This window comes from Schistocerca piceifrons, chromosome 6 (genome assembly GCF_021461385.2).
Source record: "Schistocerca piceifrons isolate TAMUIC-IGC-003096 chromosome 6, iqSchPice1.1, whole genome shotgun sequence".
Lineage (NCBI taxonomy): Eukaryota > Metazoa > Arthropoda > Insecta > Orthoptera > Acrididae > Schistocerca > Schistocerca piceifrons.
Window position 1 is genome coordinate 431823970 of NC_060143.1, and position 20088 is coordinate 431844057.

The following is a 20088-nucleotide window of genomic DNA, read 5'->3' on the forward strand; positions in this document are numbered from 1 at the left end:
TGGCACTAACTGGGAGTGGGGTCGGCACCATAGCCGGGAGGCCGCGCCCAATGTGCATCATAGTCGATTTACGGACATTAAGAATGCTACCAGAAAGACGTCCATACTGGTGGATCCATTGGATGGCGTCATTGAGTTCCGTGGAGGAGCAGGTGAGAAAGAGGAGATCGTCCGCATAAGCCCTACAGTGAAAGGTGTGGTCACGCAAAGTGAGGCCCTGCAGTCTAGAGGTAAGTCCAGTGATGAGGGGCTCAAGTGCAATGGCATATAGTAAAGTAGACATAGGGCATCCTTAACGCACAGAGCGGCGTATAGGAATCGGTCCTACAAGCCTCCCATTGACTTGTACCATCGAGACCGCGGGAAGGAGTAACCGGCGAATGGCATCGACAAAAAGCAATGGGAACCCCATACGTGTCGCCACCATGAGGAGGAATGGGTGTCGAACGCGATCAAAGGCACTCGTGAAATCGACGGATACCAGTGCTGCACGAAGGCGACAAACCGACGCCAGTGCAATGAGGTCACGGCATTCTCCTAGGGCTGTTTGTAAGGTGGCCCCACAACCACGTGCAGTCTGCTCAGGTGAGGACCGTAGGTAAGACGGTGCGTATGCGCGCTGCTAAGAGGCGTGCATAGATTTTATAGTCTGCATTCAGTAGTGTAAGGGGGCGATATGCAGAGACATGAGACCCTCCCTTCGGTTTAGGCACAGGTAGAAGAATGCCAGTGACGAATTCAGGTGGAATTGGGAAGGACGGAGTAAAGAGTTCCTGAATCATTTCCGTCCAGCGAGGAAGCATTAACGTGGTGAACGCCCGGTAAAACTCCACTGGGAGACCATATGGTCCGGGTGATTTGTTCTTGGCCCCTTTGTTGATCGCATCTACCACCTCTTCTGCGGTGATTGCAGACATCATGGACGTTGACTCCGCTACGGTGAGGGTCCGATCAGGGGAAGGACGGAGATCATCAGGAATGGGCGTCGCCATCGGTTCATCATCATAAAATTGGCGATAATGTTCAGCAAAGGCGGACACGACCGCCGCCTGTGTTGTGTGGTGAACACCATCGGAGGTCGTGATGTTGGGGACGAAAAGCCGACGTCGACGACTATGGTCGGATGCGGCATGGATTGTGGATGGGGTTTCGTCGTGGAGGAGGTCTTGTCGTCGGGAACGCACCACGACACCATGCAGTCGTGCACGTTGAAGAGAGAGGAGACGAGCTTTAGTACGTTGTCGTTCCCTGTGGGTGTCAGGTGATGGAGGGAGCGCATCGAGCTCACGGAGGACGGCGTAGTGAAAATTTGTGGTGTCTCGATGCCATGCTGCTGCTTCCTTGCCACATTGTATGAAGGCCTTTCTGATTGCAGGTTTGGCACATTTGAGCCACCAATGGAACGTGGATGTGTACTGCGGAAGGCGTCTTTCGCAAGACGCCCATGTAGTGGCAATACATTGTCGGCAGTGTGAATCATTAAGGAGGGAGGTATTAAGCTTCCAGTAACCTCTGCTGCGCCACACTGACTGAGGTGGCAGAGCCAGGGAGCAAATGACGGCGCAATGGTCCGAAAATGCAAGGGGCCATCGTTCAGCTTGGGCGACTTCATTGCCGAGGTGAGCAGAGACATAAAACCGGTCCAGTCTGCTCGCAGAATGTGCTGTATAATGGGTAAAACCGGGGGTATTGCCATGAATTTTCTCCCAAACGTCCACTAGATGAAAATCTTCGATTAAGGTGAGCAGCGCCGGGCATGGCGAATAACCAGGTACTTGGTCCTGTGGATGGAGGACACAGTTGAAATCGCCTCCCATGATAAGGCGATCATAGCGTCCAGAAAACAGGGGCGCCACGTCATGTCCGAAGAAAGTGGACCGCTGCCGACGGTTGGTGGAGCCAGACGGAGCGTAGATATTGATGACGCGCGTGTCGAAGATGGTAACAGCCATGCCTCTTCCACAGGGAAGGATTGTCGTGTCCGTGAGTGGGATTCCTTCGCGTATGTAGAAAGCCACTCCACGCCCTGATTGATCACATGTGGACGTGTATGACTCGTAGCCGTAGACTGGTGGTAGTGTGGCAACGCGTACTTCCTGAAGAAGGGCGACGTCGACGTCAGAGGCCCGAAGCATGTCACATAGGAGTTGCAGCTTGGGTGCAGTGCCGATCATGTTGATGTTCAGTGTGGCAAACCGGTACGTTTGTTTCAGTGGTGGTGGACGCGCATCTACCATCACCAAGGGAAGTAAGAGGAGGGCACCGACAGGAAGTCCCGTCCCATCAGCTGCAATGCCTCGCTTTTGATGTTAACAGGTAGCCTCGTCCGGCGGAGGTAACTCATCCGGAGGAGGGGGCGTACCTTCCTCAATGTCGTCGGCCCATGCTCCTGTGCCGTGGGTCTGCCCAATGTCCATGGGAATTGCGTCGTGGTGAGAGAGATCTGGAGTTGTCGGCGGGGAGACAGGCGTCTCAACCGGCGCACCGATCGTTACATTGTGCGTGGCGACCTCCATAGTGGTCCCGTCCTGCGAAACGTCTTGTTCATCGTGAAAGTTGTCCGCCGACCTCTGCGTGGAAATGTCGGCTGCTTGGGTGTCGTCGTCGTCGTCGCGGGTGGCAACGCTCTGAGAGCCCGTGGGTGAACGGCGACGGCGTTTGCGCCTACGTGGCGAGCGTTGTTTGCGCACGTGTTCCTCAGTGTCGGACGACGGCAAGGAGGAGCGTCGACCTGGTTCGAAGGCGTCGGTGGGTACAATGAAATTGTCAAACCGGTGTTGTGAAGATGTACTGGTCTCCTCAGCGTCCGGTGCGGGAGCCTGTTCGGCGGCAAGGTTGTCAGATGGGACGTCTGTACCGTCCGTTGGTGACTGGGACGGTGGGACGTGCCGATCGGAAGGACCGGGCGACGGACTGGACTAAACTGTAGACGTGGCAAGAGCCGCTGCGTAAGTGACCGGTAGGGCGGTCATCGTGGGTGTGACGGACGCTTCCGACAACGGGAGCTGCGCGACACGTCGTTGAATGCATTCAGACCGTAGATGACCTTCTTTCCCGCAACCGGAACAGGTCCGAGGTTGGCCGTCGTACATTATAATGGCACGGCAGCCTCCGATACGTAGATAGGAAGGCACGTGTTTCTGTAACTCGATGCGGACCTGTCTAACACCGTTTAAAACTGGATAGGTCTGAAATTGGACCCATCGTTCGGCAACATGTTCCAGAACGTTGCCATAGGGACGGAGCGCCTCGATGACGACGTCTGCAGGTAGTTCGAACGGCAGTTCGAAGATCCTTATCGTCCATGTGCCGAGACCTGCGTGATCGACGGTAACGGGTCCGACGTTGCCGTCGGAATGACAGAAGCGCAGTCCACGTTTTGCCTCTTGAAGCACCTTGTCGCACCCCGCATCGTTGATCATTTTGACGTAGACGGTACTGCTAACTATGGACAAGTGGATACCAATTAGATCCGTTGGTGGTATTTTAACTTCATCGCGTATAAATCGTTCTACCTCCAGGGCCTTGGGTCGGGCGAAGTCGGAACAAAAGTTGAAACGTAATGTCTTCTTCCGATAGTTGTGCGCCATGGTGGTCTAGAAGGAAAACGGCACTTACAGCGGCCGAAGTAAACACAAACACACCGTGCGCGCCTCGCCCGCAGCGCTCTGGCGCGTGACCGCCTCGCAGCACTGCCGGCGGCAGACTGCCCATCTGAGCTACCGAAGCACTGGCAGATGTAAAGCTGTGAGTACCGGGCGTGAGTCGCGAATGGCAAAGGTCTCGAGTTCGAGTCTCGGTCGGGCACACAGTTTTAATCTGCCAGGAAGTTTCACATTCAGGAAACACACACACTGACAACACCACACAGAAGAGAACCAGATGGTACACCATGACCTACACACATAAACTAACACGCAGAGTTGCAAACATCTTAAAGAGACAGGGCTTCAAAATAGCATATAAACCTGGGCAAACCCTGCAATCACACCCAAGGCAGCCAGCTACCAAGAGGGACAAATCCCAACAATCAGGAATATATAAACTTGAATGTCAAAGTTGTGATGCAGTATACATATGCATGACATGCAGGAATTTTGAAACACGATACAAAGAACATATTAGATGTTGGAAGTATGAAACAAACCATTCCACATTTGCAGAACATTTAAAACACCATAACCATCATCCTACAAACATGGAACAAGAAATGAAAATAACGAGAATAAGCAACCATGACAAAGATCTAATACAGACACAAGAAAACTTCCACATCCAGAAAGCCATAGCAGAAAACAAATATGTGACAAATGAACAAACACACATCAGCACAGGGTCCCTACTACAGTTAATAAAGGAAATAAGATAAAACAAAAAAAACTCTTCCCCCTTCACCTTCTGCACACACACACACTCACACACACACACACACACACACACAGCACAAAAAATTATATCACACCTAAACACACACACACACACACACACACACACACACACACACACACAAATGCATATACGAACAGATCACAGATACTTCAATAATTACACTCGAAAGTTTGGCAATAACGTTCGATCTTTGGCAAAAACATTTGACAGTCGGCAAGAGAAACCAAAATATTACATTGAAACAAGCTTACAGTTCATAGTGCTGTGGAATGTGGGAAAAAACCGCAAATTGGCATTCTTAAGAAGAAGAACAACTCCAAAAATGCAACAGGAGCGTAATATGTCAGAAATTGTCCACGCAACCTGTAAGTACAGTTCAAAACATTGCTACTTAATAGGAAATACCAACCACGAGAACAGTTTATTAACCTATAGGTACAGTGACAAAAACGTAAATTAAATAGCAAACATATGTACATATCCCAGGCCACTGATGATGCCTTGCAGAAAATAAAGGCGAAACGCGTTTGGCACTAAAATTGTGTTTTATTCAGTTGCTGTCAGACGGTCCATAAGTAAAAATTATCAATATACAGTAAAAATTATAGTGTCTACAATCATAAGGATTATACATGCTTAACGTAAAGTATTTATCAGATTTGTAAATTAATATGACGTGTGAAGCTGTTTCATACATGGGTGTCCTTTCACATATGGGAGTTCGACTCTTGGAAGAATCGGTGGTGGGATTTGTACTAACTAGGACAACATTTCATACTGAAGTCAGTTATCACACAGACGCCTCTTTCGCGCTCCCACATTTGGTGGAGTGGTTTTGCGTGTAATGTCGTATACTCTCTCAGCCGTGCCACTCGATTGTGGTATCGTGTCGCGGGGAGCAACCTGCACTGTCAAACGGTTTCGCTGCGCAGTGCTGCAGGCTAAGCTAAGCTACGCTACGCCAGGCGCGGCCCGAGCTAACAGGTGGCTGCACAATTATGGCACACCACTCGACCCCGCTCGCGCTCGCTATCGACCTGCGCAAGTGTCTGCCTCCACAACATGGCCGACGCTCTTCCGCTAACGGAGCCGGCATCGCCCCTGCTTCTGCTTCTGCTCTGCCTCCTGCGGACGATCAGTTGGTAGCAGGACGAGCTCTGCATCTTGGCCTACATCAACGTTCTTCAAACCGCTTTGGAATGGGCACTTCCCATTGCAGAGTTCTGACATTATCGGTGTGAGTGCGATCTGTAGCATTATCTAGTCGCGAGGCGTGAGGTATCGCAACTGTAATCGCTTTTAAAAGATTGTTAAAAGTATGGCTATTGTAATAATTCTTATTATTGTTATTGTTACTACGTAATTTACTATTACCCAACTAACAGTATTGTTGCTGTAATTATTATTATTATTGTCACTGTTATTTTTATTATGATATTGTTTACGATTATCCGTTAGTGCCGTCGCATCACGCCCTAGTATTACCATGAATAATGTATGCCACCTGTTAATGTACCAGGGCCCACCTCGTAAAGATGTGACCTACTGAGCGATACCAGATATTCGGATAATACCTGTTAGTGTATCTAAATGAATAAGGATGACATTAAAAGTAATATTTACCGGTATATTTGAGGACAATTCTGCGATCCATCTTGGCGAAAACTTCAGTCACGAAGTTGCAGAATGATACTTGTTGTTTCACGGACTTGAGCAATCGTTTTGAATGCGCAGCAAAGCAAGGTGAGACAGTCAGGTTTGTGGATGTGTATTTCTAAGGTAAATTTTGATTCTCTAGAACGCCGAAATGATCTGTCTGCCGAAACACTGATTTGTTAAAATTAATTTCATTATTTGATCATTGACATCAACGAATCTCAAAAATCTCCCACCTTCACCAGTAGGTAACAAATATCGTAAAACAGTTCAATGAGACAGGCTTCAAAGATCTAACGTTACATCCCAATAACAGTAACAAATGGTGTTCCTTTTAGTTCGTTCGAAACTTCTGTACGAATGACTTCAGTACTAGAATCGATGAGGTCATCCTATATGTCACTTGAGATGTCTTGAAAAACTGTTGAAGCCTGCAAGTAATTTGAGAAACTTTCACTATTTTGTGCCATTAGCTACAATGTTGTTGTTGTTGTTGTTGTGGTCTTCAGTCCAGAGACTGGTTCGATGGAGCTCTCCATGCTAGTCTATACTGTGCAACCTTCTTCATCTTCAAGTACCTAATGCAACCTACATTTTTCTGAATCTGCTTAGTGTATCCATCTCTTGGTCTCCCTCTACGATTTTTACACTCCACGCTACCCTCCAATACTAAATTGGTGATCCCTTGATGCCTCAGAACATGTCCTAGCAACCGATCCCTTCTTCTAGTCAAGTTGTGCCACAAACTCCTCTTCTCCCCAATTCTGTTCAATATCTCCTCATTAGTTATGTGATCTATCCATCTAATCTTCAGCATTCTTCTGTAGCACCACATTTCGAAAGCTTCTATTCTCTTCTTGTTCAAACTATTTATCGCCCATGTTTCACTTCCATACATAGCTACACTCCATACAGATCTATACTCGATGTTAACAAATTTCTCTTCTTCAGAAACGTTTTCCTTGCCATTTCCAGTCTACGTTTTATATCCTCTCTACTTCGACCTCATCAGTTATTTTGCCTCCCAAATAGCAAAACTCCTTCACTACTTTAAGTGTCTCATTTCCTAATATAATTCCCTCAGCATCACCTGACTTAATTAGACTACACCATTATCCTCGTTTTGCTTTTGTAGATGTTCATCTTATATCTTGTTTTTTATACACTGTCCATTCCGCTCAACTGCTCTTCCAAGTCCTTTGCTGTCTCTAACAGAATTACAATGTCATCGGCGAACCTCAAAGTTTTTATTTCTTCTCCATGGATTTTAATACCTACTCCGAATTTTTCTTTTGTTTACTTTACTGCTTACTCAATATACAGATTGAATAACATCGGGGAGAGGCTACAACCCTGTCTCACTCCGTTCCCAACCACTGCTTCCCTTTCATGTCCCTCGACTCTTATAACTGCCATCTGGTTTCTGTACAAATTGTAAATAGCCTTTCGCTCCCTGTATTTTACCCCTGCCACCTTCAGAATTTGAAAGAGAGTATTCCAGCCAACATTGTCAAAAACTTTCTCTAAGTCTACAAATGCTAGAAACGTAGGTTTGCCTTTCCTTAATCTTTCTTCTAAGATAAGTTGTAGGTAGTAATAGTCCAACATAATTGCCCCAATTATCACCGTTCCATCGTGTCCTCTGAAAGAAAGTTCTTGCGCAGCCAGGTAACATGTGACATCAGTTAAACAGCTCACAATAGTTCTGTTTTTCTTCACTTGCTCGTTATGCTCCTGAATTTTTAACCTCAAACCACTACTCAAACAAAAATCAATACTTCTCCTACCAAATTTAATGGGTGTCTATAGAGACGTAATTTGGTCCTTGGAATTTTCGTACGGTTTCCGTTAGCTGTTGAAACTGTTCGTGTCACACACGCAATTCTGTTTTCAACACTTAGGAGGAAAACAAAATATATGGCCAACAGTGCAATTTTTGTGTATGTTTGCAGCTACATAGCCATGCTTAAAAGTAGTGCTAAGATTCTTGGAAATGTCTGAAGTAATTTTTAGTTGCTATATTTAAATGTGGAAGATTTGCTGCAGGCCATCTTTGTTTGGTCATGTCACTTTTCCTTTCAAAACTAAGTCCTCCAAATGGATGTTTCACAGACTTTCCAGCACATATTTACAATCTGATACGTTTTTATCTTTCGAAGAGCTCACTACGCCGTCTACATGGTGTATCATAATAAATGGTGTAAACACATACAGTTGAAAATACACGATACTAGAAGCAAAAATGTGTCGAAAATGCATACCTTAAGAGCTACGAGCAATTTTCATCTTTGGTACTGTGAAGCAAATTTCTTCTACTGCAAGTTCTTTGCTTTCCATCTTTTGGGAAGTAGTAATGTGGACCAAAAGAAGAAAAAAATGTCCAGTAAACATGTGCTCTAAAATGCATACCTGAAGACAGGCTCATCCAAGGCAGTGTAGTTCAGCGCCCCGTACACGACCATGTTTCGCTAGTGTCGGCATATGGGAGAGAGAGAGAGAGAGAGAGAGAGAGAGAGAGAGAGAGAGGGAGAGAGAGAGAGACAGAGACAGAGAGAGACAGAGAGCTGCGGAGCGAGTGAGACCGCACAGCACTGCTCTGCGCTGGACTGTCCCGCGGTCTGATCCAACGCAAACAACATATTCTATTTTAGAAATAGTTTTATGTAAGGGATATTGTGTCTCATTCTTACTGTTAGTAGTTACAAGTAAATATTTTTTTTATACTTCGTGCTACAGCTTTTTGTATCCCTTTTCAGAGTTTAAAAATCGGATCCTTAGTCTGCTGTTTCGTACGTAATAATTTTAACTGACCAAGTTTGAAAACTTATTAAAAATAGAATTAAGATTATAAAGCTCTTTAATTCTTACAGTCAATATTGTTAAAAAGACAGTTAACATTTTACATGTTTTTCTTTTTCGAGGAAACTATTTTGTCTAGGTTTGGTACAATATTCCGTGAGACTGCTAACCTCAAAGGATTACTCAAATTTTTATCGCCAACTAATGAACGGTTCTTAGTTTTAGCAAGCTTTAAAAGAGAGAAAAAGCGCTCACAAATATACGTAAAACCAAACATTGAGAGAACTTTGGCCGCGTGCTTGTGCAAAAGAGGATATTTCTCTGGTGGAAGTCATCTGTAAAAGTCATCCAAAGTTTTACACATAAGAAAGCGGTTCTTCAGGCGGATATCGCACTGCAGGTCAATCAGCTCTAGTTGAAGCACTTGTGAGACACCCTCTTCCCGAAGGGAAAACGGGCGAACAAATACACTCCTGGAAATTGAAATAAGAACACCGTGAATTCATTGTCCCAGGAAGGGGAAACTTTAATGACACATTCCTGTGGTCAGATACATCACATGATCACACTGACAGAACCACAGGCACATAGACACAGGCAACAGAGCATGCACAATGTCGGCACTAGTACAGTGTATATCCACCTTTCGCAGCAATGCAGGCTGCTATTCTCCCATGGAGACGATCGTAGAGATGCTGGATGTAGTCCTGTGGAACGGCTTGCCATGCCATTTCCACCTGGCGCCTCAGTTGGACCAGCGTTCGAGCTGGACGTGCAGACCGCGTGAGACGACGCTTTATCCAGTCCCAAACATGCTCAATGGGGGACAGATCCGGAGATCTTGCTGGCCAGGGTAGTTGACTTACACCTTCTAGAGCACGTTGGGTGGCACGGGATACATGCGGACGTGCATTGTCCTGTTGGAACAGCAAGTTCCCTTGCCGGTCTAGGAATGGTAGAACGATGGGTTCGATGACAGTTTGGATGTACCGTGCACTATTTAGTGTCCCCTCGACGATCACCAGTGGTGTACGGCCAGTGTAGGAGATCGCTCCCCACACCATGATGCCGGGTGTTGGCCCTGTGTGCCTCGGTCGTATGCAGTCCTGATTGTGGCGCTCACCTGCACGGCGCCAAACACGCATACGACCATCATTGGCACCAAGGCAGAAGCGACTCTCATCGCTGAAGACGACACGTCTCCATTCGTCCCTCCATTCACGCCTGTCGCGACACCACTGGAGGCGGGCTGCACAATGTTGGGGCGTGAGCGGAAGACGGCCTAACGGTGTGCGGGACCGTAGCCCAGCTTCATGGAGACGGTTGCAAATGGTCCTCGCCGATACCCCAGGAGCAACAGTGTCCCTAATTTGCTGGGAAGTGGCGGTGCGGCCCCCTACGGCACTGCGTAGGATCCTACGGTCTTGGCGTGCATCCGTGCGTCGCTGCGGTCCGGTCCCAGGTCGACGGGCACGTGCACCTTCCGCCGACCACTGACGACAACATCGATGTACTGTGGAGGCCTTACGCCCCACGTGTTGAGCAATTCGGCGGTACGTCCACCCGGCCTCCCGCATGCCCACTATACGCCCTCGCTCAAAATCCGTCAACTACACATACGGTTCACGTCCACGCTGTCGCGGCATGTTACCAGTGTTAAAGACTGCGATGGAGCTCCGTATGCCACGGCAAACTGGCTGACACTGACGGCGGCGGTGCACAAATGCTGCGCAGCTAGCGCCATTCGATGGCCAACACCGCGGTTCCTGGTGTGTCCGCTGTGCCGTGCTTGTGATCATTGCTTGTACAGCCCTCTCGCAGTGTCCGGAGCAAGTATGGTGGGTCTGACACACCGGTGTCAATGTGTTCTTTTTTCCATTTCCAGGAGTGTATATATAAGGCCGGGTGAAGCTCACTCATCTCCATAAATTTTCAGACTGTTCTTGTAATTCGCAAACGATTTCAACATAATCTGTAAAATCCACATTTCTTTAACACTGTTTAGTGTAGGAAAGTGTCCACAATTCTTCTCGCGCAGCTGTTTTCCCCACAAAATAAGTTTTTTTTAAATGCTTGAATCGTCTTCACTAAATCAGCTACAAAGTGATTTTCGCCTTGGAGTGAAATGTTCAAAGTATTTAAATGACCAGTAAGGTCACTCAAAAAAGCCAAATTCGCCACCCACTTAGGATCACAAAGTAATTCTTCTGGACATCCTTTCATTTCAAAAAGATATTTATTTCACACCTCAAGGAGAAAAACCGGTGAAGCACCTTTCCTCTGCTCAGCCAACTTACTTGGCTGTGGTAGGGGACGTCCGGGTATTCCACTTCGATATCAGCCAGAAATTCTTTAAATTGGAGATGTGTGAGTCCATGCGATCGAAGATAATTAACCGTTCGAAGAACTGTGTCCGTAACATTTTCTATGTTGACAATTTTCGCACAAAGTGCCTCCTGGTATGTCAGACAATGAACTGCCGCGAATAAGGAACAGCCGACTTCAGCCATTTTTGACCTGACATGACCCAGGAATCCAGTGCGTATCCCTCGTAGCGCAGGGGCTCCATCCGTTGTTACACTGGTCAGGCGTTCCCATTTTAAACCCATTGACTGTAACACGTTTTCCACGGCTAGAAAAATATCCAAACCCGTGGTTGTGTCTTATAATGGTATAAGGTCGGGGACGCGGCGGGCGGTCGGGCGGTCCGCACGGCAAGCTAAGCGATATGGCTCGCCCACTGGGACAACATACAAATTCGCCCGGGGAGCTGGCCGCGGGCGATCGCGGGAGCTAGCGCCCCAGGGGCACAGTTTGGACGAGCCTGCCTTAAGAGCTATGAGCACTGGTTGATCTTCGGTACTTTGGAACAAAACTCTTCTAATGAACAAGTGCTGTAACTTTTAAGGTATGCATTTTAGTGTACATGTTTACTGGACATTTTTTTCTCGTTTTGGTCCATATTATCACTTCCCAAAATATGAAAAGCAAAGAGCTTGCATTAGAAGAGATTTGCTTCACTGTATCGATGGTGAAAAATTGCTCGTAGCTCTTACGGTATGCAGTTTCGACCCTACGTTTACTCAAGAGTTTTTTGCTTCTAGTATCGTGTACTTCCAACTGTATGCATTTACACCATTAATTATGATACATCCTGTATATTGCTTCAGCAACCCAACCATACTTACGCAGAAACAAATTTAAAATCATTAAAAATATACCCGTTCACTACAACTGAATAAATAACAATATGCACTAAAGCACAATGAGATGCTAGAAATGTACCCCCTTTATACCGGAGCAGTTTTAGCACTGTGGCGCGTGAAAGTATAACATACGTGTCTTCAGAAGAGCTAATGATTCGTAGGCGCTACACGATTATCAACGGCCTTTACCAGTTGCACACCCTTCCTTCTCTTTGTACAGTGGAAGCGAGAGACGGTAAGGACCTTGCAATGGGATGCGCGCGCATCGTTGATCGCTGGTGCCGGGAAGTTACAGGAGTGTTGCATGTAGCGGACCAGCCCCTGTGGCCTTCCGAACTGGCGCCTGTCACGTTCATAGCCGATAATGTTAAGTGCCCCAGGTTAACAGCACGCTGTACAAACTGAAATTGCAGAAAAAATTTATACCAAGAAATTTTAAATATAAGTAACTGCGACTCATCCTTAACTGTAATCGGCGATTACAGCAGTTACTAGCATGCATCGCACCTGGTATTATGAACACTGAATAAATTTTCAACTGTCAAGACCGCACATTTGCACGTGATTTCAGAGACTTTTTAAAACTGTTGAATATTGACTCGGCTTATAAGTAATGATAATAAGTTAGGCACATGTAATTATATGAAGTTGTAGATCCATGTCTTAATTTAATGTGAAGTGAAATATCGACACGTACTACCACTGCATCATCTGATTTACTTCTGTGTCGCTAACAATGTTTAGGCTGGGATGTGTCAGTTTTAAAATGGTGGCGGATGTGAGCAATCGTAATCGGCGCAATAACGCGTGTGCACATAGCTGTTATTTTAAAAACTGATGTGCCGACTTCTACAATAGCTGACGATACCAACATGGACATACATTGTATGGAACCACTTGATGTACTGAAGGAGAAGATTGTGTAATGATGTAAACAAAGGAAATGTCGTTATTCCATGTATTGCAAATCTTGGATACAATTATGTGTGCTGTCATGCTAGTTCCTGCATCGTAGCATATTCGGTCACTTCTTTTGCAGAAACGGAAGATGGAAACAGAAAAACTGCTGAAACAGGTGATCTGTACGAATAAACGATTTTAGAGAACTTGGCAGCTGAAATTTTTTTTTAGTGTTCACTTCGCATTGTACCAATTACTAGGGTTTCTCTCGTTACATTCGCTTACGAAATCCGGGAAGATGGATTGCTTAAACATCTCTGTGCGCTATAACTGCGCTAATCTTTTTCTTGCGATAGCTAACGGTAGCCATACGTAAGGAATTGTGGAATATTTCTAAACTCCTCATGTAAAGGTGTCTAGTGAAACTTCTTAAATAGGCTTTAGGAAGATAGCTGCCATCTCTCTTCAGATGTCTGCCAGTTCAGTTTCTCCGGGACTCCCGGGAGTCAAATAACTCAGTCATCACTTAACACTTGCGGGCCGAGATGCCGTGGTCCGTACATAAGTCTCTCCCCCGACGTTTCGCCTTCGACTGCTGAAGGCATCCTCCGAGGGCAATCGGCGAACTGCAACGAGAGCGCGAGTGACCGCCGTATATATAAGCCATCCCTAGAGCGTCGCTATCAATCACGTGACGTCGGCTGTGCTATGATCTCTGATATTGCCAACTTTCTCAATTGAAATTAATCGATTGTCACGCTGAGGCTGCAATGTTGACATCCATATCTTATCCAGCTTGATGCTTCATCTTTTCTATTAAAATTATTGCAGTGTTTGGCAAGCTCAATGGCCTCTCTGTACATTCGCGCATAATATTGCGACGACTTTGCTATGACGGTCGTCTCACTAAACTTTATTTCATGATCACCTTCCTGAAAGACATGTTCTGCTACAGCCGGTTTATCAGTATGTCCGAGGCGGCAGTTCCTTTTATGTTCATCCAGACGGATGTTGACGCTTCTTTTTGTTGTGCTTATGCAGACCTTTTCAAAACTGCACGGAATTTCATAGACACCTGGTGTAGCTAGAGGATGTCGTTTATCTTCTGCGGATCTTAAACATTCTTTTATTTTCGTGGTGGGTCTGAAAACAGTTTCCACATCGTACTTGCTTAAAATTCTGAATGGTAAGAAGACTTTCCCCTTGGTTTGGTGTCGATCCTCGTCCGTCCTGGTTGTCAGTCTAGGGTGTAGTGCACGATCTATCTCTCTGTTGGAATACCCCTTTTCCTTGAAGGTCGCTCTAAGGTGTTCAATCTCATCATCTAAGTGAGCTGGTTCACATTTTTTGTGCTCCATGTCTATTAATGTTTTAATCACCCCTCTTTTATGTTTTGGGTGGTGGTTAGAATCTTTCTGCAGATAACGATCAGTGTGTGTGTGTGTGTGTGTGTGTGTGTGTGTGTGTGTGTGTGTGTGTCTTTTCTGAAACCCTTATGACCCAATGATCCGTCCTCTCGTTCGATTACAGTCACATCTAAGAAGTTCAGGAGACCATCGATTTCCTTTTCCATTGTGAATTGAATTCTTGGATTAATACTATTCAGATGTAACAGGAAGGCATCCAGTTCCTCTTCCCCATGAGTCCATATAACAAATGTATCGTCTACATAACGATACCATCTGGCTGGTCTTTTTCAATCTGTTTGCAGCGCCCGTTGTTCAAGTTCTCCGTGAACAAGTTTGCCACAGCTGGACTTCCCATAGCCACCCCGTCAATCTGTTCTGCCTTCCACAGTCAAAGGCGAAACGTCAGGGGAGAATCTTATGTACGGCATCTCAGCCCGGAAGTGTTAAATGATGACAACACCTGCCGTGAAAGCCTTCATTCTATGATCAAATAAATCAGTGATCAACCATCCTTTGGCATTTAGTATATACATTCAGTATCGGCTGTTGTATCACCGAATTTTTCAGCCGTCTAAACAAGTCACGGAAGACAGAAAGTCTATTAGAAACCGTTAAAAATAACTGAAGATGCACTGTGCATATGTAGTGGAGAAGACCAAACTACTGACCAACTGCTTGTCGACTGCAGCGGTTTAACGACAGAGAGGATATTATCAGGTAGCAAACAACTGAAAAAGGAGGACGATGGCCCATCAATATATCTGCCTTAGTTTGCAGATTCACAACAGATTTTTACAACTTTTGTAGCTCGATAACACTCGCAGTTGTAGTTTCATATACGTCTTGAAACACTTGAATGTATGCTAGAAATATGACAGGTTTATATTCATACCTCATACAGCCATTTCAGTCTGGAACCGCGCGGCCGCTACGGTCGCAGGTTCGAATCCTGCCTCAGGCATGGATGTGTGTGATGTTCTTAGGTTAGTTAGGTTTAAGTAGTTCTAAGTTCTAGCGGACTGATGGCCTCAGATGTTAAGTCCCGTAGTGCTCAGAGCCATTTGAACCATTTTGAGCCATACAGCCATTGACTCAGTTGTCAGATTGTTCAAAGCGCCCTTTGCAATACCTCAGTAGTCATTTAAAATATGAATATCTTCAAGAAGCAGATCTGCACTTGTATATACCAGTGTTAATTGTTAAGTTTTGAGACATTCCAATTTTGTATTTGGAGAGTAAGGCAGCTGATATAACCACGCGAGTTGCGTAACCCTTATTGATCACAAATTCTACAGATATCATTTTATGTTAACTTTCAAACACCTAATGTTACATGGTAATGGGTATGCTTAATAAATAAATAGATAGCCTCTGTTAGTCCTCACATTTGAGCAGTGCTCTAACACGGGTGGCACGAATGATTCATAAGCAACACTCTTTGTAGACTGATAGCATTTTGTTAGTACTCTACAAATGAACCATGTGCTTTACCTAAGACAGGGCCTAAGAGGTCGCTGGATTTTATATCCATGTTAAATATTACTATTCGACTTATTATAACATTGACCCATTGATATGTCCTTATAGGGTACTAAGTTTTTTGTCTTGTGAAGTACACAGTTTGACATTTCTGCATGTGGAAAGCAATTTGTCAATCTGGAGCACTTCGAAATCTTATCTTGATCTGGCTCAATATCTGTTGAGCCATTTTTCAGACAGAGCTCCATTAAAGACAACTGAACCAATTCCGAATAGTCCGAAGTTACTGTTACTTTGCCTCCCAGGTCAATGACATACAAAATATACAGTAAGTGTCTCAGAACACTTCCATGGGGTCCATGCAAAGCCATTTATGCAGGGAGTGGATAAAAATACGGAAACACCTAACATATCACCATGCCTAACACGTTGTAGAGTAACACGTCGGCATTCGAAACAACTCGTAACGGATAAATATAGGTCCTGTATGGTTTTCAAGGGGATCTCTTACCCTTCTTGGCAACGGCCTTGCCGCAGTGGGTACACCGGTTCCCGTGGGATCACCGAAGTTAAGCACTGTCGGACGTGGCCGGCACTTGGATGGGTGACCATCCAGACCGCCATGCACTGTTGCCACTTTTCGGGGTGCACTGAGCCTCGTGTTGCCAATTTTTATTTTATTTGGCCTTTGAGTGTGTACTCAATTTAGCCATCGGCAACACATAGTGACAATGTACACACAATTGAATAAACAAATACAGAAATGCATATTTACAAGAATAAAAAGCTTAACTGTTACAAGTTTGTACATAATGTTTTAAAAATTGAATTGAATTGAATTGGACAATAATTAAAAGTGCCTTGGCTTACAATTCACACCAATTCTGAAGTATCTTCATCAGCAAGACATATTTATAATTTACGTACACCATTAAAACCTACAGATTGTGACCAGTACTCTTGATGAAGTTAACTATCACTATCACTATCTTTAGTACACAAAAGAGAAGAAGCTGATTGAGGAATATGGTAGCCCATATTCAGCAACGTTTTCAGAAAGGCCAACCGTTCACGGTCAAATTTGGGGACATAAATAAGATGTGGTTGACATCAGCTTCCGACTCCGGATCACACTCACATGCTGAGGAGCTAGTCTACCGAATAGTAGCGGCTTCGGTCAAGAATACCATCATAACAACCGGGAGAGCGGTGTGCTGACCCCACGCCCCTCCTACCCGCATACTCCACCGAGGATGAAACGGCGTTCGAATGGTCCCGGTAGGCCACTCGTAGCCTGAAGACGGAGTGCTGCTTTTATACCCTTCTTGCCACAAAATAGTGGAAGGCGCAGGTAACGATGATGGAGGAGGACTGCAATCACGCGTGCTTTTTTCCAAAGTACACCACAGAGGCTCAATAATATTGAGGTCTAATGACAGCGGTGACCTGGGCAGATGTGTCAATTCATCCTCGAGCTCACAAAATGAGTCCTTGCAGAGTAACAGCCATATTTCATTCTTGGGACGTAAACCCTGCCAGGATCCGGACTCATGCGATCAAATAACTTTCTTCCTTTGCTCCACCGTACAGGTTTTATGGCTTTGTCACCACTTTTTCCTGTGACTGGCATCTGCAACACTGATGAATATTTTTGGAATCCCAGCTCACCCAGAAATTTCCTACTTATGTAGCTCCCTTGGTGTTTTTTGGTTCTGACAGCTCTCGCGTGTGCAACATTCGATTCTGCAGTGACTTTTGCGGTTGCGGTCTTCTTGTTTCTCAACACAATCGCCTTCAATGACTCTCTGTCACGATTACTCAACATACAGTTTCGTCCACGTTGTGACTTCACGGATGATGTTTTTCAGCTTTCTTTGCATGCAGTGCATATTTTCGGTACGGTGCTTTTTGAAACACAAAACACTTCGGCTACCTTGGCGACGGAAGTATAAATAAAATGACGTGCGACTAGGGCCTCCCGTCGGATAGACCGTTCACCGGGTGCAAGTCTTTCGATTTCACGCCACTTCGGCTATTTGCGTGTCGATGGGGATGAAATGATGATGATTAGGACAACACAACACCCAGTCCCTGAGCTGAGAAAATCTTCGACCCTGCCGGGAATTGAACCCGGGCCCTTAGAATTGACTTATGTCGCGCTGACCACTCAGCTACGGGGGGGGCGGACTACGGAAGTATGTATCATACAAACACTAACAATTTTCTCACGTTCGAATTCCCTTAGCTCCAGCATAATGCACTCACAACTACACGGAACACTGTTTTGACCACGACTGACGCTTGCTACATAATGAGGACATTGCACAGGTGCCGTTCGTGGTCAAATACAACAGCGCTAATTGCACGCTTGGCTAGCATCTTCATTTATGTTCAAGCAAGTATTTCTCGTGGTGTTTCTATATTTTTGTTCTAGTGTTGTTTATTTATCGATGACACTTGATCCAGGATAACATACTGCGTCTTTTGTATGCAGAAATCCTTAATCCAGTCACAAATATAGCCTGATACCTCATACGATCGTACTTTTGATAGGAGGAGTGGCACCAAGAAATGCTGCATCTACCTGGCCACCTAGATCCATGGCGGTTATGACGTCATGTGAGAAAAGCGAGAGTTGGGTTTTGTTTGACTGTAGTTTTCGGAAGTTTTGCTTGTTAGCATGGAGTAAGTCTTTCTGTTCGAGATATTCTTTAGTATTTTGTAATATTCACACATATCAATTTGAGTTACTACATTCTTCTTGAAGTGTGAGAGTAATTCACCTGCCTCATACACGAGGGCTGACTGAGAAGTAATGCCTCCACCTTCGTAACTCTTAAACAGTTGGCAGCATTGGTATGCGACGAGTACTGGCTTGTTCCGTAGCCTGTTCTCTACAGCTCCAGTTGGCGGGGAGCCTTAGCATTGAACATTTGTGTTGTTACAGTGTAAAGTATGGAGCCCTGCGCAGACAGTCGGTCAATGCGATTTTAAGCAACGTGCATTCATTGAATTCTTGACAGCAGAAAGTATCACCACAAAGGAGATTCGTTCATCAGATAATGAAACGGCGGAGTCGTTCTTCCCAGTCTTAGAGGCAGCGCTGAAAGGCTTCACCATCAGCTGCAGTGGGAGTCAGCACCGATTCAAACAAGCAAGGAGAGAAGTAGCGATGGCTGGTGGCAGGAATCCAATATTATCTGTACATAACACTTCTAAATTAACAGAAGGAAAAAAAAAACAACTTTTCATAATGAAGTGGCTTCCTGTACTTTCTGTGCCTGCTACATGAAATTACTATTACATACTATTCCTACTCGCAGAACACAGGCTAAGTATCTTCTTCCTATTACTCAATACTGATACTCTCGAAGTCTGCAACCGAACTGGGGCCGACCAGAGAAGTCAGCGTTGACAGGGGGCGCTGAACTCTCTGAATTCTGTCTTCCTATAGGACGTGGCGCTGCCCGCTCTTTGCATTGGCGCGCTGGTCAGCGCCTTCTTGATGCCGTATCGCGGCGCTGCGCTGGTCGGTGTGCAGTCGATACGTTATGACTGCACAGCTCCAACTGTTAGGTTCTTTAACATGTCACTCACATTCTTATGAATGGTCTCCAGAATCCCAAAATTACATCACTTTAAGATGTTTTTAAATTTTTGGAAAAGAAAAAAGTCACAAGTACTCAGATGAGTAAAGGGAGGGGGGGGGGGGGAGTGGAGGGGGAGGGGGGTGCGCTGTGGAACAACAGGAAAATATTCCGCTATGGAAGTGGTAAGGAATGTTGTCATGATGCAGCATCCACTTGTCTGCAATGTCTGGTCTCACGATTTACCCATTTCATGAGCCTTTTTGGGACATCTTGTAAAATACTTGGTTGGTACTATTAAACGTCGATCTAATCTCTCTAGAGCATGCACAAGTTCGATGTTTTCGTCAGATTTTGAAGATCTCCTTAAGCGAGGTTCGTCTTCAACGTCTTCTCAGCCTTCCAAAAATGGTTTCTGCCCACAATAAACTTGTGATCTTTAAGAGGAATGCTCCTCATAAGACTACTTCAACTTTTCAAATGTCACGTTCACGAATTCGCCAAGTTTTTAAACTTGATGGCACAATGTTACTCAAAATTTCGCTGTTCCATTTTCGTAACAAACAACAAAAATACAACTTCACTGGCGGCGCTCTCAAAGATGACACGATGGCTGTACGGACCTGAAACTCTGACTTAGCATCTGGAAAGGATGCACACACC

General features: G+C 45.4%; 1 protein-coding gene and 1 pseudogene across 3 annotated transcripts in view; one reads left to right on the forward strand and one right to left on the reverse strand.

Moving 5' to 3' along the window:
- LOC124802978 (ankyrin repeat and IBR domain-containing protein 1-like) overlaps positions 1–20088 on the reverse strand; it is a 579445-nt gene that overhangs the window by 514428 nt on the left and 44929 nt on the right. The gene's annotated exons all lie outside the window — the stretch shown is intronic.
- On the forward strand, positions 16357–16474 carry LOC124803985 (annotated as a pseudogene).